This window comes from Papio anubis, chromosome 2 (genome assembly GCF_008728515.1).
Source record: "Papio anubis isolate 15944 chromosome 2, Panubis1.0, whole genome shotgun sequence".
Classification (NCBI taxonomy): Eukaryota; Metazoa; Chordata; class Mammalia; order Primates; family Cercopithecidae; genus Papio; species Papio anubis.
The window spans coordinates 34,831,083-34,858,207 of NC_044977.1; the positions used below are offsets into that span (position 1 = coordinate 34,831,083).

The following is a 27,125-nucleotide window of genomic DNA, read 5'->3' on the forward strand; positions in this document are numbered from 1 at the left end:
GAATGGGACGCCCCTCGTGAGGTTGCCGCCCATAAACAAAATACACTCTTCCTTCTTCCCTCCGCCCCCCGTCCCCGCCCCTTTCTTTCTCTTCCCTCATCTCTGTCACCTTCGATTGGGCTAAAAGAGGCCCAATCCGCTATCGCAAACATCCATTGGGACGCGGAAACTTCGCTCAGAGCAGTATTAACAGGCGATTGGTCGACGGTCCTTCCACTTCGCCCATCCCCACACCCCTCTCCCCCCGCGGCACCTTCACCCACTCTGAAGAGGTCAATCGTTTCTCGTTGTTCAATGATCCGGGAGGTGGATGGCTATTGGTTCAGGGAGCCCGTCAGACCGGACTGGAGTGAGCCGTGATTGGTCGACACAGGCGCAATCATGTTCGGTTGCTTACTCCTCCGCTCCTCCCTCCTTTTTCCTCCACGCCCCCGCCCCTCCACCTCCCTACTGCTTTTACTTTCTACGCATTTCTATTTCCTCCTTTATTTATTTATTTGTGATAAACTTAAATGACCCGGCGATGGAGGCGGTACTCTAGGAGAAGGCTGAGGATGACGAGCGGCGGCCCGGGGCCAATTGCCGAGAGGGCTGCGGGGTGAGGGGCAGCGGCGGTGGCCAGTGAGAGGCAGGTGTCTGGAGCGCGCCGGGCCTATGGAGCCGGGATGCCCCAGCGGAGGCGGCGGTTACCCGCTGTCTGGCGCGGCGAGCCGCGCGGGGGGAGCCGCGGGAGCGGAGAGGGGGTGTCGCTGTCGTGGACGGCTGTGGCTGCGGGATGGAGGCTGGATGTCGGGCGGTGGGTGGGAAAGCGGGAGGGAGGGTCTGGCTGGCGGCGGCGCGCAAGGCCGCACCGGGTCACGCCTGATGCCCGCGGAATGGGGCGCGGGTTACCAGACCGGGTCCCCAGGGGCCGCCTGAACAGTGCTAGGGCTCAAGGAAGAATTTGTTCATGCTGAAGATTTAGAAAAATACTAGGTAAAACAGTTTGGAGTAAGCCTCCCTCAATATAAATGAGATTTATTATCCTGCCGGAAAAAGCAGATTGTTTCTTATTTCTGAACGCCTGAAGTACCAATGACCCAACCAGAGCCCGCAGAATTCAATATCCTGGGTAGTAGAAGGAACAAATAAAGTAACACGGAAAATTAAGTGTGATTCAAATGCTTCAATAAAACCTTCGTCCTCAGCCGTTTGTCACTCAACATAGCGCTCCCCAGAGCCAAATTCTTACCAAATATTGGTCCAGTACTCAGGCATTGAAGAAAAAAATGAGGCTGAAGTCCAGCAGGAAGCCCAGGATAGATTCCTAAAAAGGATTTCTTACAAGGGCCAAGATGGGAGGGTTGGGGAAATCGCTTTTCACTATACCAAGAAAAAAATTACTGCCAAAGTAAGTTTTACTTTTTTAGGGAGCTGATATAGCAATAATTTCTCACAAAATCAAAAGTACCATGCATGCAAAGAATATACTATACTTGGGATTTGAAAATGACATTATTTCTAAGACATGGATTTGATGTATAGTTTCCAATAGACTTAAGTCCTCTGGATTTTAACCCAGGCTTCTTTGGAACGTACAGCATGCTTTCACATAAGATGCCTGGTTAGAGGTCTTTGACAGAAACTAAGCAAAATAAATTGGCCCTGGTGAAAAAAAAATTTAAGGGCCTTGACCTCATTAATACTATTAAAACTATCTTATGAGGATTATATGTATGAGGCTCTGAGAATCCAGAAAATTATTGTGTTTGTTGACAAATTTGAAGTCTGGGAATTGCTAGTGAGTTTGGAAACCAAAATGCTTTTAAACTTATATATAAATCTTAGCTAAAAAGTAATATTGACCGGGCGCGTCGGCTCACACCTGTAATCCCAACACTTTAGGAGGCTGAGATGGGCGGATCACTTGAGGTCAGTAGTTTGAGACTAGCATGGCCAACCTGGTGAAACCCCGTCTTTAATAAAAAATACAAAAATTAGCCGGGTGTGGTGGTGCACATCTGTAATCCTAGCCACTAGGGAGACTGAGGCAGGAGAAATGGCTTGAACTCGAGGCAAAGGTTGCGGTGAGCCGAGATCACGCCACTGCACTCCAGCCTGGTGACAGAGCAAGACTGTCTCAAAAAAAAAAAGAAAACAGAAAAAGAGAAAGTGATTTAGTAAGAATAAGTGTTCCATACAGAACAATCAGCAGCAGGTGAGAAAAATCAGTAAAATTTAACATTGGTGTTCAAACAGTTACTCCTGTAACTTCAAGGAGCGGTGGCCACTCCTTCCAAGTCATTCTTAAAACTCGTTGTTTTCAACAAATTTTTAAAGATATTATTCAGCACATTGGCATGAAAGTTAAGATTATGATAGGGCACTCTAGGAAAGCAGTACAAAATATTCTAATTCCAATAATAATGATAAGGTGAAGCCCTAGGGATTACTGCCCCTATTTAAGGTGGTGGTTATGTTCTGTTCTTGTGATACACGCCATATTGTGTTTGTCGCTAATGTTTATACTTGGTGTGTGTGCCTAGCATATGTTTGTGCAACTGTGTTTATCAATAGAACTTTTAGAAAATCCCTGGGGAGGATTTCGGGAGAAACGAATTATAATCTTTCTGTCTCTAAGAAATCCCTCAATTTTCGTATTTACATTACACGTCTACGTACCTTGATCACACAGATACACAAGCACCCCAAAAGATATACCAAGAATTCCACAATTATGTCAAGCGTCAAGAGAGATGTTTTCTTTATTAGCAAATATCAGAATTGAGCAAAAGAATAAAACAAGCAAGATGTGGTAAGAAAGGAAGGGAAGATAATACCAAAAAATAGCTGGGTGTGATGGCGCCTAGTCCCAGCTACTCGGTAGGCTGAAGCAGGAGGATCTTTTGAACCCGGGAGCTGGAGGCTGCAGTGAGCCGAGATTGTGCCACTGCCTCCAGCCTGGCGACAGAGCGAAACTCTGTCTCAAAACAAAACAAAACAAAAGCAGAAAGGAAGGGAGATGTTGAAGGCAAGATTGATAGAAAATGAAAATACAAGTTACTGCTTAGAGAAGAATTTTAACGGACTTTTATACTTCTTTCAGTCCATTAGTCTATTGCCTTCACAGATTATAAATAGTTTACAGTTCCCAAGGCTTCAAAAGAGGCAAACATAATCTATTTATGTTACTAATGAGGACACAGACTTCGAATACTTTATCCAGTGTTACAAGTAGCAGAGCTTGTTTTTAAACTCAAGTCTGTCTGCCTCTTTCCACTATACTGTTTACTCATTCAACAAGTACTAAGTGTGTATATTCATACTAACTATAATTATTGGACATTTAAGATGCCAGGAACTTAGAAACTAAGCATAAGAATTGGCATTTTTCTCCAAAGACTTGACTGTGTCTTGGAAGAAAGAAAGAAAGGAATGAATTATGCTGTGTACACATATGGCGTATACAACACGGGAATACATAGCAAAGAATGCCTAACTCTTAAGAAGTTGAAAATATTTGTAACACACTGAACTGAGAACTATACTGAATTCAAAAGTTAATCAAATGAGATCTTGCTGCCCAGGGACTTAGATTTTAATAAGGGCAAGAATTATATATATACACATATATACACACACCCACACTAGCCAAATGGAAAGAATAGTAGAATAAATAGTACACTTTGAGGAATGGAAGTGCAAAATCAGGGAAGCAGTAACTTTTGAGATGTTTTTTTCTGTATCTGTTAGAGAATTTTCCATCCATACACACACACAACCACATATGAAATACATGTAACTTCATATTTTTTGCCATTTGCCTAAAAACAGGTACTACTTTTCTACACATGAGCTCATTAATAACCTGAGCAGGTAACAGCCAATAAAACAATATTAAAAGAAAAAGTCTTTTTTTCATAATGAAAGAAAATTTAACCATCAAAATTTGTCAGAAAAATGTGCAAAAAATTAAGATTAGACATTTTACATCCAAAGCAACTTAAAAGAGGTTTCTATAAATCCTTGTGTAATACAGATGTGAAACAAGTTATTCTGCACCTGGAAACGTATATAAAATTTGCCTTTGACCTCCAAATCCACAATATGGTAGAAATCTGAGGCCCTTATTTCACTGGATTTGCAGGGGCTTATGCTTTCCTGGTTTTTTGTACACCCACATTTTCATTTCCATTCAGTTTTCTCTTCTACACCAAGCCATTGATTTACATGGGAAATTCACATCAGAACCAAGATTAGTTTCAAACAAACCCTTACTCACATAATAAATATATAATGGAATTGACTGAAGAGTGGGTTGTTATAGAAAGGAGAATAGGAGAAAAGGAAAAAGAAAAGATGAAATTTATTAATGATGAGGTATACTGATTAGATGAACTGAACATGGAAACAGAATAGAACCCAGAAACCAGCTCATGCATAAATGTCAATTTGATTATGTTACAGATTGGCAACACAGATTACTGGGAGAAAAAAGACTATTCAATACGTGGTATTGGGAAAATGGAAGAACAAAGAACTTGGATCTCTATACAGCACACACAAATCAATTTTAGATACTTTAGGAACTAGATTATGTGTTCAATCTGTAAATACAAGGTGGGAACTGTAATTGGAAGTTCTACTGGAATTACCTAAGTGGATTTGGGGAGGAGCAGTCCATGAAAGGAGCACAGGATAAATAAAACAAATGTCCAGTATAACAAAGGCCCATTTACTTTCTTGAGTCCCTAGACCCAGTTGTGCCTAAAGACCAGCTGTAACTCCTGTCATTCCTATTACCACAAACCTATGACATTTCTTTCAATTGGTTAAGATTGTTTAAATTGGGTTTTTATTACTTGGAATTTGACATTTGTAAGTCTTAGTTGATGTCTAAAAATAATTTTACAGTTTTATTTACATAGATGCACAGTGTTTCAAAATCATTATAAATGTTTTACAGTTTTTTTACACAATTGTAAAAAGGAAATTTTTTCTATTACATTTTCTCATATTGCTGCTGTATGAGAAAACTACTTATTTTTACATAACGACTTTTTATCCATACATCTTTATGAACTTTTATTACTTATCATTTTTTAGTTGATTCTCTTGGTTTTGTTATATTGACATCCGTATCCTCTCCTAATAGTGATAGTTTTTTTCTCTCTTTTCGGTGTTTGTTACCTGTTGTTTCCTTTTCTTATTTTGTTGGTGACATGGTTTGGCTGTCTGTCCCCACTCGAATCTCATCTAGTAACTCCCATAGTGCCCACGTGTTATGGGAGGAACCTAGTGGGAGATGATTGAATCAATGGGGCAGGTCTTTTCCATGCTGTTCTCATGATAGTCAGTGGGTCTCACGAGATCTGATGGTTTCAAAAACGGAAGTTTCTCTGTACAAGCTTTCTCTTTGCCTGCTGCCATCCATGTAAGATGTTACTTACTCTTCCTTGCCTTCCACCATGATTGTGAGGCCACCCCAGCAGTGTAGAACTGTAAGTCTCATTAAATCTTTTTCTTTTGTAAATTGCACAGTCTTGGGTGTGTCTTTATCAGCAGCGTGGAAACAGACTAATACAGTTGGCCAGAACTGCCAGCAAAGTATTGACTAGTACTTATGGGAGTATACGTCTTTGTCTTATTTCTGAATTTTTGATATCACATCTTTAAGTAGTTTTTTGCTGAAAATTTGATTAAAAGTTTATATATTCACAGCTTGCATTGTATTTTAAAAATTACCAATAAATATTAAATTTTACCAAATACTTTTTATAAATATATAAAATAAACATAATTATTATTTACTTATTCTGTTAATAAACTGAATTATAGTGATAGATTTACTGATGAACCATCCTTCCATTCCTCGATAAAAACTCTTTAGTTTTATTACTATTTTAATGTGTATGTGTTTAATTTACTAATATTTTTATTTTGGAATTTGCTGACTTTATAAATGACATTGAGATTCCTAAGTGGGATGGACCTGTGCAATCTTCATCCAGTTTTTGGATTTGTATTAGGCTAGCCTCATAGAATTAGTCAGGGGACTATTGTCTTGTACAATGCTCTCAAGATGGTAAAGCTCATCTGTAAAACCATCTTGGCCAGTGGGCTTTTTTTTTTTTTTTTAGGATATGTCTTCTCAATTCTATAGTTTTTGGGCACTGTAATTTTCAATCTCTTTCTGAGTCCTTTTAATCATTTAATTTTTCTTAGAAAAGTATTTCTTTTTTTCTAGATTGTCAAATTTATTTATATAAAATTTACATAGTATTATTGTTTAAATCACTTTTTAAAAAGTGGCCATAATTGGTGTCTATCACATTACTCTTTTTATTTCCTTGTGAGCAGATTATTTTATTTTTGTATTTGTTTATATAATTGTATTTGCAACAATTTTATGTTGTTTGGCTTTTAATGTTTTAGCTACATGCATCTAAATCCTCTTCTTACATTTGGGGAATTTTCACATTTTATACCTTATCTATTGCTGCACTCCAAACCACTTCAAAACAGCAGCCATTTTATATGTTCGTGATTATCTAAGTTAGTAGTTTGGGCTAGGTTCAGCTGAGTGGTCCTTCTACTCTTGCCACTTACGAGTTTGAGCCTTTGTTCCAGATCACACAAGCATCAAAGTTTCACTTGTTCCCTTTATGCTATTGGAGTCCCTCTGTTTGTGGTAAGCCTTACTCTCAGTCCCTGCACAGACTCAACAGATACTCCCAGAGAAAAAAAAGTAGTTGAAAAATTCAGCTTACCCAGGAAAAGTGCTTAACTGTCTGGTGTGTTAGTTCATCCATTTCTTTGACTCTAACCCTCCTGCTTCCCTATTATGAAGATCCTTGTGTTTAGACTAGGCCTACCTGGATAATCCAGGATATTTTCCCCATTTCAGGATCCTTAACTTATTTACATCTGCACAGTCCCTTTTACCATGTAACAGTTTCACAGGTTCCAGGGATTCAAATGTTGACATCTTTTGAGGGAGAGGGCAGTTATTCAGCCTACCACAGAAGGCCTCTTACCACTCTTATTATTATTATTACACTCTCAAAAAGCCCAAGGAATACTGGGCCATCATTTTTTAAATTGGACTTAATTTTCTAGACACAAGTCCCTATGTCTTAACTCTCCTTGGGTATATCTTTCTTATACTGCAATTCTATAACCCAAGAACTGAACTACTGAATTTTTGTAACTGAAGGATTTCTGGACTCTTTCTTAATGTGTACATCTTTGAGGGTTGGTGTGGATGAAGCAGGGATGGCAAATAGTATTTGTACATTACTGTATATTTTTAAGAAAACAGGCCACAATTTTTCAAAGTCATGCTACAAGTTTCAGTGTGAAAAGAGCTCCATTTATCAAATATTTATTACATATTTCTAGCACATGAATGGAAAATTCTGGTCAAAAATTTCAGCCAGGAAGCTAGGGTTAGAGGAAAAGCAATGAACTCCACCAAGGTCCTTCTTTGTCTCCCTGCAGTAAGCCGTTTCTCTAACAAAGAGTTATTTTATTGATTTATTTATTTTTGTTTATTTGTAATTGGCAGAAAGGAGCAAAAAGATCTTTGCTAACTTGTTTTGTTTTTAAGCATGTGGATTTACATTATGACAGAGATCACTAACTTTGCAAGCCATGTCAAAAGCAGATCATGCCTCTAGGTAAAGAGATACTAAACATCACTACCTGGTAGGGGAAAGCATAAAGGAAATTTAAGAGACTAGTTCCTTTTTGCAAATTGTATACCCAAGATGATGTGTACAGAAAATTAATCTGCTCTGTATTAAATCTCCAGAGAAGATTTTTTTAAAATATCTTTTAGTAACTCCAATATTTTTTCAACATCTTAGAATTTCAGTGTTTCCAGGTTTGTGAAATGCACCTGAGTGAATGATATTCTAAATGCCAAGGACACTGAAAGTTTCAAAACAGGTTGCCTTTCTGAGATCCCAATTTAGATAACTGTCATCATAAAAATCTTTGGAAAATACTGAAGCTACAAAGGAAAATAATAATAAACTTTTAAGTTTGAGGATTGGACATTTTGAGAAAATATATGTGATGCCTATTTATGACACCTTTTGCAGGTATACAATAAATTTGTTTGTTTAAGAATAAACAAGTATATTATGTTTAACTTAGTTTTATTGGCATATTTAGAGAGATCATAAACCCCCCAAAATTGAAAAAAGGTTTCCTTCCAGTTTTAAAACAAGTTCACCATGAAAAATATTTTCCTTGCCTTCTAATTTTGCTATTTCCTCCAAGTCTTCATAGGTTATACACTTTGCAAATAATATTCAAAATTGTCAGGCTGCAGTGCTGTCATTTTGAATGAAAAATATTCACTGAATCCATACACATTTGTTATTATGGCCAGTACTGATAAATTATAAGGCAGAAGACTGGTTTTGGAGCCCAGAGCTTTAAAAATGTCCAAGAATTTTATTGAAAAACTAGTATTATTGAAAGTATGTAAGAAGTAATAAGTATGTAAGTAAGAAAGCATGTAAGAAGCAAGCACTTGTACTGGTTATTTTACCAGAAAGGTATCATGATCCAGACCCAAGAGAGGGTTATTGGATTTTATGCAAGAAAGGATTCACTTGAGTTCACAGAATAAAGTGAAAGCAAGTGTATTAAGAAAATAAAGGAATAAAAGAAGGGCTGCTTCGTAGAACATTCCCAGGGGCTACTGGTGGCTATTTTTATGGTTATTTCTTTATTATTTGCTAAACAAGGGGTGGATTATTTATGAGTTTCCCAGGAAAGGGGCAGGGATTTCCTGGAACTGAGGGTTAGAACATATATCATATCTTTCAGACATTACCATGACATTTGTAAAGTGTCATGGCGCTGGCCAGAGTGTTTTTTAGCATGCTAATACATTATAATTAACATAAAGAGCAGTGAGGATGACCGGAGATCATCTTGGATTTGGCGGGTTTTGGCTGGCTTCTTTACTGCATCCTGTTTCATCAATGTGGTCTTTGCGACCTGTATCATTTGCCGGCCTCTTATCTCATCCTGTGACTAAGAATGCCTAACCTGCTGGGAATGCAGCCCAGCACGTCTCAGCCTCATTTTACCCAGCCCCGATTAAAGATGGAGCTGCTCTGGTTCAAAAGCTTCTGACAGTTATATTTTTAGAAAATTGGGATGATTTTGATCTGAGGGACAAGCAAAGGAGTGGTTCCTTACAAAAAACAGATTCAGGAGTATATAAATAATCAGAGCCCTTCCTGCCTCTTCTACTTCTTTTCAGTCCTGAAACATTTTAGTGTCCCCCATCAGTAGTGTAAGACAGGTGATATGGTTTGTCTGTGTCCCCTCCTAAATCTCATCTTGAATTTTAGTTCCCGTAAACCCCTTATGTCATGGGAGGGACCCAGTGGGAGGTAATTGAATCATTGGGCCGGTTACCCCCGTGCTGTTCTTGTGATAGTGAGTTCTCATGAGATCTGTTGGTTTTATAAGGGGCTCTTCCCCCTTTGCTTGGCACTTCACTCTCCTGCTGCCCTGTGAAGAGGTGCCTTCTGCCATGATTCTGAGTTTCCTCAGGCCTCACTAGCCACATGGAACTGTGTGTTAACCTCTTTCCTTTATAAATTACCCAGTCACAGGTATGTCTTTATTAGCAGCGTGAGAATGAATGAATACAGTAAATTTGTACCGAGGTAATGGGGTGCTGCTATAAAGATACCCAAAAATGTGGAAATGACTTTGAAACTGCGTAACAGGCAGAGGTTGGAAGAGTTTGGAGGGCTCAGAAGACAGGAAAATGTGGGAAAGTTTGGAACTTCCTAGAGACGTAGAGGGTTCAGAAGACAGGAAGATGTGGGAAAGTTTGGAATTTCCTGGAGACTTGTTAAATAGCTTTGACCAAAATGCTGATAGTGATACAGACAATAAAGTCCAGGCTGAGGTGGTCTCTGATGGAGATGAGGAACTTGTTGGGAACTGGAGGAAGGTGACTCTTGCTATGCTTTAGCAAAGAGACTGGTAGTCTTTTGCCCCGCCCTGGAGATCTGTGGAACTTTGAACTTGAGAGAGATGATTTAGGGTATCTGGCAGAAGAAATTTCTAAGTGGCAAAGTGTTCAAGAAGAAGCAGAAAGCCTAAAGCAGGATCCTCCCAGGAAGAAAGTATCCAAAGAGAGGAGATTTCTTAAAACAATAACTATAAGGTAAAAAATGAAGCCACAGGGATGCCAAACCCCTTTGCCATATTGGAAGTTTTAGCCCTTAACATTGGAACCCAGCAGTGTTTTTAACCTTGGTCTACATAATCTTTCTTCATTTCATGGTTTTGGTGAAAGAGGAAGCCTCAGGCCTCCTTTGAAGCCTGCAATGTAGTACAAATAATAATCATCCTATGGGAGCATATAGTATAGGCATTAACCAGGTATTAAGGGTGATAGAATTTATTTAAGCCATTTTCAAACTTTTTCTGTATTTTTTAGTCAATACTATCATTTAAAGTAGTGAATTGGTGATTTGGACTGAAAATCAACTTAAATTCAGTTTTTCTGACCGGTGGCTATATTATACTTAATTTAGTTCTGAAAGACCATTATATTTATTTCTTTGTTTTATTTTCAAATCAAGTTCCCATGGTGGTCCCTTTTACTGAAAAAATAATCAGATAATCATTTCAGAGCCACTAAATTGTGCAAACCAGAAACACTACTGAATTAGTCCGTACTCCACATTTGCAAGTAGAAGAAACCCAACTCAGATTAATTTAAATAAGAAAGGATGCTGCATTAATTAACAATGAAGAAGGGACCTCAAGTGATGTCACCAGCAATCAATCTATCCTGCTTTCTTTCCCAGTGCTGCTTTTCTTCACTTCGACTTTATTCTCAGGTGAGCGCTCGCCATGTAATGGCAAAGATGTTAATGAAAACTTTAAGCATACATTACATGATCTTCAGCACAAACTGCTTTAAATAATAAATGTATTGGTTCACATAACTGCTAAGTATCCAGATGTAGTGAAGCTTTGGATGTGGTTTGATGTAACTCTCTGGGATTCTCTTAGCTTTTCTTTATGTGTCAGCTGTAGCTGTAATGGTTCTAGTCATCACAGATGCATACCACATCAGTCAGACCAAGAAACAAATCTTTCCCCTCAGTTATTCACAGAAGTCCTGCATTTCATTCTGTGGGGACCAGTTTAGGTCATTGCCCATCCTGGACTCAATATCTAGGGAAAGAGGGATAAGAGCTTTCTTGACAGATTGGCTTATACTAAACAGGATAAGCCACCTCTGGACTTGAGAGTTGTGTCTGTTCTACTAAGTCAAATGGCTGCCGTATAATGAGTGACAAGTGAGATGGATACTGGATAATGTATTTATTACTCATGATCCCAGAAAGATAGAATGTGTATTTCTCTATTGTTTCAGCAAAAGTCCTGGATGCGCTTCCCATTGGGGGAAGTTCCCACTGGTTGATTCAAGCCTCAAGCTCATCTAGGTCCAGTTGAACTAAAAGCAGGGTGAGTGAGTCTCCATAGGCAGAGAATAGTTTTGGGAGCAAGCCAAATAATATTTGTGTGTGATAATATGCTTGTAGACCACATCTCCACTTGCCCTATTTTATATCCTTGGTGAAAATAAATCTTGTCTACTGCCATGGACACAGAGACTAGAAAAATTACATTTCAGAATTCTTGAACAGTAACAGTTGAACTTTTATTTAGAATATGAAATGATTAGATAATATTTTCTAATGGAAGGGAAAATTGGATATTTCTAGAAATGACATTTCTTACAGAGAATGAAACAATATCTATTTTTCCGGAAATGAAAGGTACAATAGAATAAATCATGTTTTGAAAGAAACTGGTAAAAAACAGTTTCTCTCAATTGTTTCATAAGATGTAAGATTTAGCATGGCTTTCAAAGGACAGAAATGCAGTGGTGACTGATATATGGACTTCAATCTAATAAGACACGCAGGAGAGTCTCTGAGATTAGGAAGGATACTTAGGCAAAATTTTTTAATTAGAAAAAAAATAGCAAGTATTTTGATCCTGAATACATTTGTAAAACATATTGTTGCCTTTCTTGTTTCTGTATTAAATATTTTTTAAGTTAAAGTTGAATTTTTAAAAGTTTGTAAATGTTTCAGATTCAAGTATAGGCTTCCAGAGAAGGATCAAAGTTGTAAGATGGAATTTAAGAATATTGCTATATAAAATACTTCCAAGGTAACCTGCCTTTGATTTATCTTTTCTATTAAAGATTTATAGCTTGAAATGTCAAAATAGCACAGACTTGAGAAAAATTTAAGCCTTATAGAGTTACTCTGTATACTTACCTATAACAAGCCTCTAGCATGCTGGCAGAATGCAGTGTGCAGATGAAGGCTGAGAGATAATATCCTACCTCTTCTGCTTCAGCATCCCAGAGTGGGTGTGGCTAGTGGAGGGGGGTTCATACAGCTGACAGTATGCTTGCCCGATATTTTCTGGCTCACCCTCATTTCTCACAGTGACTCTTTGTAGGTTTTTTTGTTGTTGTTGTTCATTTCACCTCCAGGTATGATTTTTATTTGTGCAAAGAACTGAGGGATGAAAAGTTTTGCCAGCAGACATAGAACTGGTCTAAGGAAGTTACTGGCCTAGACTCTGCTCTAGTGGAGGTAAGTCAAATACTGGAGAAAATAATAAGTTAGTTAAATTATTCTGTTCTTTCTGCTGTCGGGGAAGCCATTATGTAGGTCATCCCACACCTGAAAGAAAAAATTCAACTGTAATTTTTGAAAATAGCACATAACAAATACATTTTGGTATAATTTTAAAACTGATTTTAGAGAGAATTTTGGGACTGCTGTCAATCCAATTTATGTTCTTCCTGAGGATCTCAATGCGTTAGATGTCTGTGTTAGCTTCCTGGAGAAGATATATATTTCTACTGTTAAGGAGCAAATAGTCTCACTAAATAGGAAGACAAGCATACAACATGCAACAAAAGATACAATAGAGCGTGTAATCAATGGTTGTTTTGTTAGTTATTTTAATTTTCAGTAATGGACTTACTGGGGCTTTTTATTAGAATTCATTTAGTGATAAGAGAGATGGGATATCATGGAGCTCCAGGGTAAAAGTTCATGCCACACATGAATAGGAAGATAGGAGCTGGAGACTTGTTCTGGATTCAAGGGAGCTTGAAGGATCCCTGCACCAGTGGTCTACCGTTGACATACTGCAGCTACTCTCTGAGGTTATTTTTCTCTCTGTCTTCTACCCCCACTCCTGTTCTAGAGTTCAAGTTCAAATTTCTGAGGCTAAATCTGTTTGACATAGCTAACTATTCACATCTCATTTAGGCTGAGCTTTCTCACCCAGCCATTGCCTAATGGGTGGATTAGCTGGTGTTGTGTCAGGTGACCGTTCCTGACTTCCTTATCTGTGGCCAGGGGTGTTTCTCAGAGTTGGGGATAGTGGAGTGTGATCTCTGATGAAGGACACAACTCCCTTGGGATGCCCCTTCCACAGTGCTGTGTGTTAGTGTGTGACAGGGGCCCCATAACCAACACAGAAATTTCAGTAAGCATATAGCTAGTAAATTCTCTGGGAGATCAAAGAAGAAAGTATTTGATATGGAATTGATAACCTAATGAGACTTCACACCAAGGAGGGATTGGCACCATGTCCTGAATGATCAACAATAATCTAATTTAAAAGAGTAGGGAGGAGAGAATCTAATATAAAAGTATTGGCCTGGATAATAACTACAAGTAGGCCTTATCTTTACCCATTTTTTAGTATAACTTTAAAAAATTTGATTGTGAGCCCAAAAACACTCATAGCATTTAATTAATCTGAGTAGAACTAATTTTCTGGTTCTGGAGGTGAGGCCAGGAGCAGTTTTTTCTCACCACTGAGTGGGTCTTTACACAAAGATATGTCTCAGGGTAGAGATTAACGTAAGCTGACTTTTGGCCACTTCCTGCCTCACAGAAATTAGACAGGAAGCTCCCTAGCAAAGGGGCGAGTTAAGAAGTACAGTTTCTTACCACTGCAGGAAAGGTACATATTAATTTCCTTTGCTTCTCTGTCCGCTGGTGGAAGCCATATTCACCAACAGCTTTGCACTTCCATGATTTGGTTATTCTAAGCACCTAGGTGGAAACCAAGTTCTCTTATTGGACAGAACTCTTGTATTGGGCTACCTCATAAGTTGATAGCCACAGTAGAAGGTTGCTCTTGGATCAGATACTGATTCCTGACTCAGTCAGTGGTATGAAGGAGTGTAATCCTGTGGTTCACAGCAATGAAAAGCTGTGGCAGTGTGGTAATTTGCATTAATGGAGTTATTTAGTCATTCTGTATCTGTGCCATTTGCCATGGGACTTTGCATTCTTCCTGCTGAAAGGCAGAATATATTTTCTCATTATTTGATTAAGTTTTGTGCTTGGTCATGTGACTTATTTTGGCCAAAAGAATGACACAGAAGTACACAGAAGTGGTAACATGCCAGTAGAGAGTCTCAGTGAAGAGGACTTGTATGTTTCTCCTTATCTTTGTGCATTTCTGCCATTGCCAAGGGAAAAACATGCCTGTACCAGCTTTCTGGGCCAGGAAAAGAATGAGAGACATGTAGGGTATACGTAAGTGTTTCAGCTGGATCACCCCTATGGGCCCACTCTAGATCAGCTAACCTTTAGTGAACCAACTGATGTATGAGCTCAATAAATACCGAGATTTAGGGGTCCTTTGTCACATAGCAACAGTTAACTGACATAGGCAGATTTGCTCAAAATGAGTCTGTAAATTTATTAGCTTTAACCAGAATGGGGATGTGGCCATAACAAGCCCTCAAGCTGCCACAGACTTCACTCCAGCAAACAGGTGATTCCCTTAAAGCGCAAGACAGACTGTAAACAACCCACAAGACTCATCAGACCAAAACCTCTGATGAAGGAGATGGTATATTTTTATGTAAGTACATATACAAAAAATTTCAATCCCTGTTGCTCTAGACTCTGAGTTTAGCTGATAAATCCAATGAAATAGAAAACCAGGGGTTAAAACCACAAGGAAAGGACCCCAGGCATCTATTAGAAGGGCAAGTCTATTTATTGGTAGCTGAGACCTTCTAATGTGTTTCCATAATATCAGGCAGCATTCATGGAAAGCTGTGGGAAATGTAGGACTACATATCTATTTGACAGAATCAGGAAATACAGAGTATGAGGTGTGACCCAGGTCAAAACCCAGAATCCAAGATCAGGACTCCTTTTGGGGAAGAATCTTGGCCTTATGAGATTGGTTGGAAATGTCAGTGTGGCTGTTATCATTTTCTGGAGTAGGTTTAGACTATACAGAGACTTTCATTCTTTCACAGGAAATGAATGGTCACCACGAAGATGCTTAGGGCATTTGTAAGGATGTCAGGCACTTTTGTGATTTGCCTGTCACAAGCTGCTCAGTAATTTTGGCTTAATTTTATGTAAATAGCACTTTCTGTTGGCACTCTATGGATCGCATGTTAGCAAGGAAAAGAGAGGAGTACACATAAAGCTCCTTGAGATGTAGAATAAGATTTTCCCAGTCATAAAGTATAGCTCAGACCTACAAAAGTGTATGATACCTAGAGGTGTAAAGAACAATGTACAACATTTTTTCTCTGTCCTTCATGTGTTTACCCCGTGGTTGAAGAGACAAATTCTCACATAAAAACAGTTATGTAAGTATGGGAAAACATTAACCTACTGAGAAACTTTATAGCAAAGTCTTATTCTATTAAGAATTTTAAGATAATATTTAGCATAACAGAAATAAGATTCTTACAACAGAGCTTATTTTTTCCTCTTTCTACATTGGTAAACAAATATATCAGACAGAGTAAGCAATGTTATAGTCTGGGACAAATTGTACTATTAATTCTTTCAAAGACTTTTAATTTATGAGAAGGTTATGGCAATCTAATCAAATAAATGGAATGGAAATTCATGTAGGTATGAGTCAAATAATCAAACATCATTATTCTTAATCTATTATACTTTTATGACCATAAATGCAATTTTATTTCAAAATATTAAACTCATGATAGTACAGGAAAGACTTCATCCTTAAGATGTTGGAGCTGAAAATTTTAGGCCTTAAGGACTAATCCTGATATTTATGAAATAGATAAGTTTTCTTGGTTTTTATACTAGTAATATATGTGGTATAATATACTACTACAGAAGTACCCCACTTGAGACATATAAATAACAACAAATACTACTATAATAACCACCTTGAAATGAGTTTTTAATTGCTTTGATGACTATAGTAGCAATTCCCAAAATATGCTAGCTCTGTTTACTTTCAATTTTATTCAGCATATGGGCGTAGGAAAGCATTAGCATTTTCCAATTCCAAGGATGAATGTGTTTAATGTTAAAATAACTCAGAACAGTTTTATGTTTTTCATCATGAAGTTCAAGTAAGAAATATAAATACAGAAACTTGGGTCTGCTGCTATTCTGCCTATAAATTTGGTCAATCTGATGAGGATGTGACCATAGAGAGCTTATGGATCAACTATTTGGGCTTCCTTTTACTACCAACTAAAACACATGATGCAAAATTATTTCCATCAATAGAACAACTATTTGGAAACATTAATACTGTGTAGACATGTTTTTAACCTCAAATTTTTCCATCAATTCTGAATATATTTTTAATGGGGGCTGGAGGTTGTAGTGATTGGTGTCATACCTAATAGTGGGGTATCAGAAAGTTATGGGAATTTGGGCTTGAGTGTCAGTCAACACAGGCAGCTTGCAAGAAATATAACTATTATCATGTTTCTCAACTGAACTTAATTTTGATTATGAGACACCATTCTGCTGAGTGTTGGAAACTCAATCATTTTGGAGTTACAGCTGTGTTTTCCCAGTGCAGATTCAGTGACCGTGAGACTTGTAAAATGCCAAGGAATGGGGAATAGGGATGGAGGAAGAATTTGGCATAGGTTGTCATGTGTCAGCCCTGGCATCTTCAGAGACAGCTTTTGTCTCATCTGATCTTTAGTTGTCTATCAACACAAAACACTTCAGAGTTTCTATTTTTCCTGACAATTATATTCTTTCAAGTTTTCTCCATAAACTTATTCCAGTGCCAATCTCAGATATTGTATTTATTTGTGTTATTCTTGCACCATGCACTCTCAGGAGACTTGCCAAGTTTAGTTGAACTCTTCATTTGCATGCTTTGCTTAGGCATTGTATTAGTTCATTTTCACACTGCTATAAAGGTACTACCCAAGACTGGGTAATTTATAAAGAAAAGAGGTTTAATTGACTCACAGTTCTGCATGGCTGGTGAGGCCTCAGGAAACTTACAATCATGGTTGAAGTGAAGGGGAAGCAAAGACTTCATGTGGTGGCAAGAAAGAGAGAGCCAGCAACAGCAGGGAAAACTGCTTTATAAAACCATAAGATCTCATAAGAACTCACTCACTATCACAAGAACAGCATAGAGGAAACTGTCCCATGATCCAATCACCTCCCGCCTGATTCCTCTCTCGACACATGGGGATTATGAGGATTACAATTCAAGATGAGATTTGTGTGGGGACACAAAGACTAACCATATCATGTATGTTAGAATTAACCTACTACCTCCTACATAATGCTGGAACTGACATAAGGGAGAATTCTGAAAAAGCCTCAGGCCAATCTCTTTAGACATACCATGTGACCATTCCAACTCCAGGTTTCATTTGCATGCCCATCCTCATCCAGGCTAAGCAGGTCTCTTCGACAAACATTAGCTAATACCTAATAGTATGGAATTACTCTTCAGTGTCTGATATGAGCCCTAAGAACCCAGAGAAACAGATAGTATCTTTTAGCATTTAGAGCTTAGACTGGGTCTTAAGGGAGAGGATTCCCAAAGGAGGTATTAAGTGAAACAGCCACAGAAGCTTATCTGTGACTTCTTTTTTTTTTTTTTTTTTTTTTTTGAGACAGAGTCTCACTGTGTCACCCAGGCTGGAGTAGAGTGGCGCAATCTCTGCTCACTGCAACCTCCACCTCCCAGGTTCAAGCTATTCTTCTGTGTCAGCCTCCCTAGTAGCTGGGACTACAGGCATGCACCACCATACCTGACTAGTTTTTTTGTGTGTTTTGAGTAGAGACAGGGTTTCTCCATGTTGACCAGCCTGGTCTCGAACTCCTGATCTCAAGTGATCTGCCCACCTCGGCCTCCCAAAGTGCTGGGATTACAGGCATGAGCCACCATGTCCAGCCTGTGGTTTCTTATAGAAGTCATCTTTTTTCCTGTGCTGTTTTGCCTCAAACCAGCAACCATGGTTTAACTCAAGTGGTGCTGTGTGCAGAGGGAGAAGCTACCACAAAGCTGGAGAGCTGCTTTTTGACCATTCTTTGGAGTGCCACATTCTGGTGTGATTTTGCTCCTAGAATAGGTCGTTTGCTCTACACCTTTGCAGAGATGCATACAAATGTTTCTGCAAAGTACTGTAACACCTTAAAGAATGCAGTGTTTTCCCTGAGACCATGTGACTTGCAATTTTTTGTGTGTATGTGTGAATGTGGGGATTTAGGGGAGAGTGATAGGGTGAATAGGTGAATATTTAATTGAATATTCTTTAATTGAATATGCTGATATGAATTTTATTAATGTGGAGGTGCTTTTTTGGAATGTAGAATGACTATCTTTGCCTATTATCATTAATTTGTGTTGTAGAAATAAATATTAAATCAAAGAAAAAAGAATTCTTAAAAATTAGAATAAATCACAAAAGTTTATATAGTGCTATTGGAGACAAAATAAATCTAAAGGGTTCCATCTGCTGGTAGAAATAAAAAATGAATACGAATTAAAATATGCATTGTAAAAATTATCTGGCAAATGAGAAGTGATAGTCACAGAAGTTTAAATTGAAAGAACAATCATCTACTTCCTTTATTTTAAAAACTATCATGGAACATGAAAATAAATATATAGTTGTTTTAAAATAAATTATATAAAGCACACAGATAATAAACATTTTTTTTTTTAACTATAAGCTTTGTGAAGGTAGGGGCCATGTCTATATTGTTCATTAATATATTCCCAACTCTTGGTAAAGTGCTATGCAAATATATGTAAGTAATTTTGTCATATGACTCAGAGTTGCATGAAACCTAAAAAGATGTAACAGAAAGTTTATATTTTAACTCAAGGAACCATAAAGTTATGTTATGAAATTATAGAAAATGCACTTATAATAATTTTACTTCTCAAATAGAGCTCTCCATTGAAGAATTTAACATCAATATGTAATGATACATTTTATTTCTCAGAAAGGTAAGTCTAGCAGTCAGGATAAACTATGTTATGCTAGGGTAAAAAATGATTCCCAAATCTCAATCTCAGTGACTTACAACAACAAATGTTATTTTCTTGTTCACATCCATCATGAGTTTCCTGCACTCTCCTCCTTATGTGTGTTCATTCTGGGACCCAGGCTGTTGAAACACCTCCTATCTGAAACATAACTGATCGTTTAATAACAGTTTTATTGAAGTATAATTTCCATACATTTAGCCATTCTTAGTGTACAATTCAATGTTTGTTAGTAAATTTACAGAATTGTGCAACTGACCACCACAGTCTACTTTTAGAACATGTCCATCACCCCCAAAACATCTCCTGAGTCCATTTGCAGTGAATCTTCATTGCTACACCCAACCCTAGAAAATAATGAATCTGCTTTCCGTCTAAAAATTTGCCTTTTATAGATATTCCATATGAATGAAAACATATATGTAACCTTTTATGTCTGACTTCTTTCACTTAGCATGTTTTTGAGGTTCATCTGTGCTGTGGCATGTCAGTAGTTTTTATGACTTTTTAAGAAACTGTTAAACATTTACAAAGTGACAAGTCATTTTATATTCCTACTAGCAACATATGTGGGTTACAGTTTTTCCATATCTTCACCAACACTAATTTTTGTTTGTCTTTTTTTATAGCCATTTTAATAAGTAGGAAGTGGTTTCTCATTACAGTTTTAATTTGCATTTTCTAATTCAAATGACTTAATGTGATTGAGCCTCTTTTCATGTACTTATCAGCCATGTCTTTGGTGAAATGTCTATTCAAATTCTTTGCCTCCTTTGTGTGTTATCTTCTTATTTAATTATAAGAGTTCTTTATATATTCTGGATAACATTTTTATTAAGTCTGTGATTGGCAGATATCTTCTCCCAGTCGGTGGCTTGTTTTTTCATTTTTCTTAAGTGTCTTTTGAGGGACAAGAATTTTTTAATTTTTATGAAATCCAATTTATCATTTTTTTCTTTTATGCATTAAGCCTTTGATGTTATATCTAAGAAATATTTGCCCAACCCAAGAAATTCCAGGGCCATGAAGATTTTCTATTACGTGTTTCCCTAGAAGTTTTATAGTTTTCATTCCTATGTTTGGGTTTATGATCCATTTTGAGTTAATTTTGTGTTTAGTATAAGGAAAGCTGTCTCATTCTTCATTTTTTCCCATTAAATTTCTGGATAGTCCGCTAATCTGTTGCTTGCTGTAAGCTTAATCACACCCTAAGGCTAGCTGTGATGTCATCCCTCCCCAATTATTTGTCACCAAGATCACTGTTGTTTTTGACAATGTCCTGGACATGGGGACTTCTGACTCTACTCCAAAAAAGTCAGTCCACTTTGGCAGTAAAGATGATGGTTTTCCTGGTCCATCCTGTCCTAAGGTGGTGTGGGCTAAAATGCCATTAAATAACACCATTCTTACCCAAGGTTCAGTAGTTTTCTTAAATATAAGTTTTTGAGTTATTTGTAAGCCTTTGGTTGATTTTGATAGTTGGAAGGTTTTTTTCAAGTGTCCAATTTTATTTTTGCTTTTTGGGGATCAGATTTGCCAATCTCTTCACTCCACCATTCCAGAAGTCTCAGCCTCTCTGAGGTAATTTTTATAATAGGGGCATTTGAATACCTTAAAACATTATAAAATGTGTTATTTTTGTCCAGAGTTCATGAGCTTAAAGCAAGTCACATAGTCATTCCTTTGTTCAATAGAAAGAGATATAGAATCCTCCCATAGGAAGGAGCATCACAGGGATAAAGTGGTAGGCAGTTTATGACATAGTTTCCAATGTCACACCTTGGTGTCATCCCTTTCCCTTGAGTATGGTGTGGACTTAATCACCCTCTTCCAGAATAGATAGAATTCAGTAAAACTGATGGACTGTCATTTCTATAATTAAGTTAGGAAAGACTACTACTTCAGTCTTGCTAGCTTTCTCTTTCTTGCGGGCACTCTCTCATTCCATCTTGCCTTTTTGGGTTGCTCACATTGATGAAGCAAGCTACAACTTTGGAGAAATTCATATGGCTAGGAACTGAAGGTGAACCCCAGCCAATTCCCAGCCAATTCCCAGCAAGGGACTGAGGCTCTCCTATTGAGTTCAATAGCCCACAAGGAACGGAAGCCTGCAAACAAACAGTGAGCTTGGAAGCAGATTCTTCCTCAGTTGAAGCATGAAATGACAATAGCCCTGGCTGACACCGTGATTGTGGCCTTGTGAGAGATCCTGAAGCTGAGGACCCAGTTAAGCCATGTCCACATTCCTGATCCACAGAAACTGTGAGATAATTCATGCTTGATGTGTTAACCACTAAACTGTAGGGATAATTTTTTGTACAATAATATATAACAAATACAGAGAGTAACTAAAATATTTAGCTAAGAGTGAAAAATAATCCACGATAATAGGTATGGAGCTGAACAGAATATTGCTTACCATACATCAACACTTCTAAATGAATCACATTTTAATCAGGGTGACTTTCTGTGGGTCTCATAACCTGGCATTTACTTTGAATAGCAAAGTAAGTATTTTTTTAAGACGAGATTGGAAAAATATATTTTCTTGTGCATTATTAATAGTGGTACTCTAATTTCTCATTGATATTTTGTAATTGGCAACTGTTTTGATGACTGTCTACTCTTTATAATTTAGTGTTACTTAAAATAATTGTAAATACTAAAATCAATAAGCTTCACTTATATAGGAAATAATAAGTTAAAAATGTAAGGGAAAACTCTTCCAAAAACTAGAGTGTTGGAAAAAGAGACCAAAAATGTAACTTGACAGTGGAGAAACCTGACAAATATGACCTTAAGCCAGGTGATTGAGGTTAACATCAATAGTGATAAACCATATTTGATAGTATGTAGCCTTGATGTGATGTGATGTGATGATAATACCACATTTCTTCTATGGTCTTCCTTCCAAAAAATATTAGCCCAGTCTAATTGTTTAAAAAAAATAGGCAAATCTCAATCAAGACAAATTGTGCAAAATACCTGAACAGTAATGTTCAAAACTGCCAAGGTCATCAAAACCAAGGACAGTTTGAAAAACTACCACAACCAAGAGGAGCCTAAGGAGACATGACTACTGAATATAATGTGGTATCCTGGATGTGATCTTGGAACAGAAAAAAAGACATTAGGTAGAAACTAAGGAAATCTGAATAAAGTATTGACATCAATCAATGATAATATATTAGTATTGGTTCATTAATTGTGACAAATGCACCATAATGTTTTGTTGTTGTTGTTGTTGTTTGTTGTTTGTTTTTGATACAGGGTCTTGCTCTGTCTCCTAGGTTGGCATGCAGTGGTGCAATCTTGGCTCACTGCAACCTCCATCTCCCTGGTTCAAGTCATTCTCCTGCCTCAGCCTCCCAAGTAGCTGGGATTACAGGCATACACCACCATGCCTAGCTAATTATTTTGTATTTTTAGTAGAGGCAAGGTTTCACCACGGTGACCAGTCTGGTCTCACTCTCCTGACCTCAGGTGATTCACCCGCCTCAGCCTCCCAAAGTGCTGGGATTACAGGTATGAGCCACTGCTCCTGGCCCACTTTTCTTTATTATTAATATTTTACATCATTATGGTACATTCGGCCAGTTGTGGTGACTCACGCCTGTAATCCCAGCACTTTGGAAGGCCAAGGTGGGTGGATCGTTTGAGTCCAGGAGTTCAAGACCAGCCTGGGCAGCATGGAGAAATCCCATCTCTACTAAAAATACAAAAAATGAACCCGACCTGGTGGCACACTCCTGTAGTCCCAGCTACTCAGGAGGCTGAGACAGGAGAATCTCTTGAACCCCGGGAGGTGAAGGTGGAGGTTGCAGTGAGCCAAGATCATGCCATTGCACTCCAGCCTAGGCAATAGAGTGAGACTTCATCCCCACACCTCCTCGCCCCCCAGAAAAGAAACAGAATAACAGAAAGTAAAATGAAAAGCTTTTATTTTTTCTTTATTGATCTTAAATATAACAGTTTGTTCAAAATAAGAATATCAACAATGTATTCAGTTATGTAATTATGTATGCTTACCTATAAGTGAAATGAATGATACAAGCAATAATACAAGGGATGAAAGGGAAGAATTAGGATTATTTTATTACAAGGTACCCACACTATGCATGAAATTATATAGTGTGATGAAAAATGGACTTAGATTAGTTGTAAATGTAGATTGTAAACTCTGGGGCAATCCCCAGAATTTCTTTAAAGAAATATAGCTGAGAGGTTAAGAAATAACAGAAAATTGAATTCTAGAAAATGCTTAATTAAAACCACAAAAAGCAGAAAAAGACTGGAAGAGCAAAATCAGAACAAAGGACAAGTTCAATGAAATGAAAACAGTAGCAAATATAGTAGATAGTAATCTAGCTGTATTCACAATTGCTTTCAATGTTAATGGCTTAAATATACCAATTAAAATACAGAGATAGAGTGGCTCAAAAAACAAGACCCAATATATGTAGTCTCTAGGAAACTCACTTTAAATATAAAAACACATATAATTTAAATGTCAATGAATGGAGAAAGATATGCCATGGTAAAACTAGTCAAAACATAGTGAGAGTAGCTATATTAATTTCAGACAGAGGAAACTTCAGAGCAAGGAGAGTTATCAGGTATGAAAAGGGTCATTACATAATGATTAAGGGGTCAATTCTCCAAAGACGACATAACAATCTTTAATGCATCTGCATCTAACAACACAAAATCAAAACACATACGTAAAAACTGATACAATTCTGAGGAGAAAAGATTAATTCACTGTTATAATTGGATACTTCAACTCAGCTTTGTCAGAAATTGACTGACTTAGCAAACATAAAATCAGTAAGGATATAGGTGAACTCTACAATACCATCAATCAGCTGAACATAATGGACATCTGTAGACTACTTCATCCAACAACAGAATATTAATTCTTCCCAAACTAACCTGGAACATTCACTAAAGATCACATTCTGGGCCATAAGACACACTATAACAAATTCAAAATAGAAATCATACAATGTCTACTCCCAGACCATGATAGAATTAAACTAGAAGCCAATAACAGAAAGATAGCTGGAAAACCCATTAATACTTGGAAATTAAACAACGCACTTCTTAATAACAAATTGGTCAAGAGGAAATTCAAGAGATATTAAAACTATTTTAAAGAAAATAAAATGAAAACAATTTATTAAAATTCACAGATACTGTAAAAGCAGTGCTTATGGGGAAATTTATATCATTGAATGCATATGTTAGAAAAGAGGAAAAGTCTAAAACATCTAAGCTTCTACTTTAGGAAATTAGAAAAAGAAGAGCAAATTAAAGTAAGCAGAAGAGAAATAAAAATTACACCAGAAATCAATGAAATTGAAAACAGGAAATAATAGAGGAAATCAATGAAAACAAAAGCAAAATCAACAAACCTCTAGCCAGGCTAACTGAAAAAAAAAAAAAAAAAAAGGCACAAACTACTAATATTAGAAATGAAAGAAGGAACATCGTGACAGATCCCATGGAGATTAAAAAGATATTAAAGGAACACTATGAATAGGTCTATGCCCACAAATTTGATGATATAGATGAAATGAACCAATTCCTTGAGAGATAGTTGGCCAAAACTCAGGCAAGAAGAAATAGATAATCTGCATAAGCCTATATCTGGTTTAAAAAAAATCAAATCAATAATTAATTACCTCCCCAAACAGAAAGTATCAGGCCCAAGGGGTTCACTGATTAATTCTACCAAACATTTAGGAAAAAGGATACCAGTTCTTTTTTTTTTTTTCTTTTTATATTATACTTTAAGTTCTGGAATACACGTGCAGAACGTGCAGTTTTGTTACATAGGTATACACGTGCCATGGTGGTTTGCTGCATCCATCAACCCATCATCTACATTCAGTGTTTCTCCTAATGCCGTTCCTCCCCTAGTCCCCACCCCGCCAACAGGCCCCAGTGTGTGATGTTCCCCTCCCTGTGTCCGTGTGTTCTCATTGTTCAACTCCCACTTATGAGTGAGAACATATGGTGTTTGGTTTTCTGTTCCTGTGTTAGTTTGCTGCGAATGATGGTTTGCAGCTTCATCCATGTCTCTGAAAAGGACATGAACTCATCCTTTTTTATGGCTGCATAGTATTCCATGGTGTATGTGTGCCACATTTTCTTTATCCAGTCTATCATTGATGGGCATTTGGGTTGGTTCCAAGTCTTTGCTATTGTGAACAGTGCTGCAGTAAACATACAGTAAACATACATGTGCATGTGTCTTTATAGTAGAATGATTTATAATCTTTTGGGTATATACCCCGTAATGGGATGGCTGGGTCAAATGGTATTTCTGGTTCTAGATCCTTGAGGAATCGCCACACTGTCTTCCACAATGGTTGAACTAATTTACACTCCCACCAACAGTGTGAAAGCATGCCTATTCACATCTTCTCCAGCATCTGTTGTTTCCTGACTTTTTAATGATTGCCATTCTAACTGGCGTGAGATGGTATATCATTGTGGTTTTGATTTGCATTTCTCTGATGACCAGTGATGATGAGCTTTTTTTCATATGTGTGTTGGCCACATAAATGTCTTCTTTTGAGAAGTGTCTGTTCATATCCTTCAGTCACTTGTTGATGGGGTTGTTTTTTTCTTGTAAATTTGTTTAAGTTCCTTGTAGATTCTAGATATTAGTCAGATAGGCTACATTGCAAAAATTTTCTCCCATTCTGTAGGTTGCCTTTTCACTCTGATGATAGTTTCTTTTGCTGTGCAGAAGCTCTTTAGTTTAATTAAATCCCACTTGTCAATTTTGGCTTTTGTTGCCATTGCTTTTGGTGTTTTAGTCATGAAGTCTTTGCCCATGCCTGTGTCCTGAATGGTATTGCCTAGGTTTTCTTCTAGGGTTTTTATGATTTTAGGTCTTATATTTAAATCTCTAATGCATCTTGAGTTAATTTTTGTGTAAGTTGTAAGAAAGGGGTCCAGTTTCAGTTTTCTGCATATGGCTAGCCAGTTTTCCCAACACCATTTATTAAATAGGGAATCCTTTTCCCATTGCTTGTTTTTGTCAGGTTTGTCAAAGATCAGATGGTTGTAAATGTGTGGCATTATTTTTGGGGCCTCTGTTCTGTTCCTTTGGCCTATATATCTGTTTTGGTACCAGTACCATGATGTTTTGGTTACTGTAGCCTTGTAGTATAGTTTGAAGTCAGGTAGCATGATGCCTCCAGCTTTGTTCTTTTTGCTTAGGATTATCTTGGCTATGTGCGCTCTTTTTTGGTTCCATATGAAATTTAAAGTAGTTTTTTCTAATTCTGTGAAGAAAGTCAATGGCAGCTTCATGCAGATAGCATTGAATCTATAAATTACTTTGGACAGTATGGCCATTTTCATGATACTGGGTCTTTATATCCCTGGGATGGAATGTTTTTCCGTTTCAAGGAAATCTCTTATTTCCTTGAGCAGTGGTTTGCAGTTCCCGTTGAAGAGGTCCTTCACATCCCTTGTAAGTTATATTCCTAGGTATTTAATTCTCTTTGTAGCAATTGTGAATGGGAGTTCACTCATAATTTGGCTCTCTGATTGACTATTACTGGTGTATAGGAATGCTTGTGATTTTTGCTCATTGATTTTGTATCCTGAGAGTTTGCTGAAGTTGCTTACCAGCTTAAGACGTTTTTGGGCTGAGATGATGGGGTTTTCTAAATAGAAAATCATGTTGTCAGCAAACAGAGACAATTTAACTTCCTCTTTTTATATTTGAATACCTTTTATTTCTTTCTCTTGCTGAT

General features: G+C 37.4%; 1 long non-coding RNA gene across 4 annotated transcripts in view; it reads left to right on the forward strand.

The window, feature by feature from the left end:
• The first annotated feature begins 10,017 nt into the window (after positions 1 to 10,017).
• LOC110742522 overlaps positions 10,018 to 27,125 on the forward strand; it is a 114,036-nt gene continuing 96,928 nt past the window's right edge. For 3 of the 4 annotated variants that reach the window (XR_002520282.2, XR_002520283.2, XR_002520284.2), the window contains exon 1: positions 10,018 to 12,647. This is a non-coding gene — a long non-coding RNA (uncharacterized LOC110742522). The remainder of the gene's footprint in view (positions 12,648 to 27,125) is intronic. The other variant, XR_002520285.2, reaches the window with a different exon arrangement.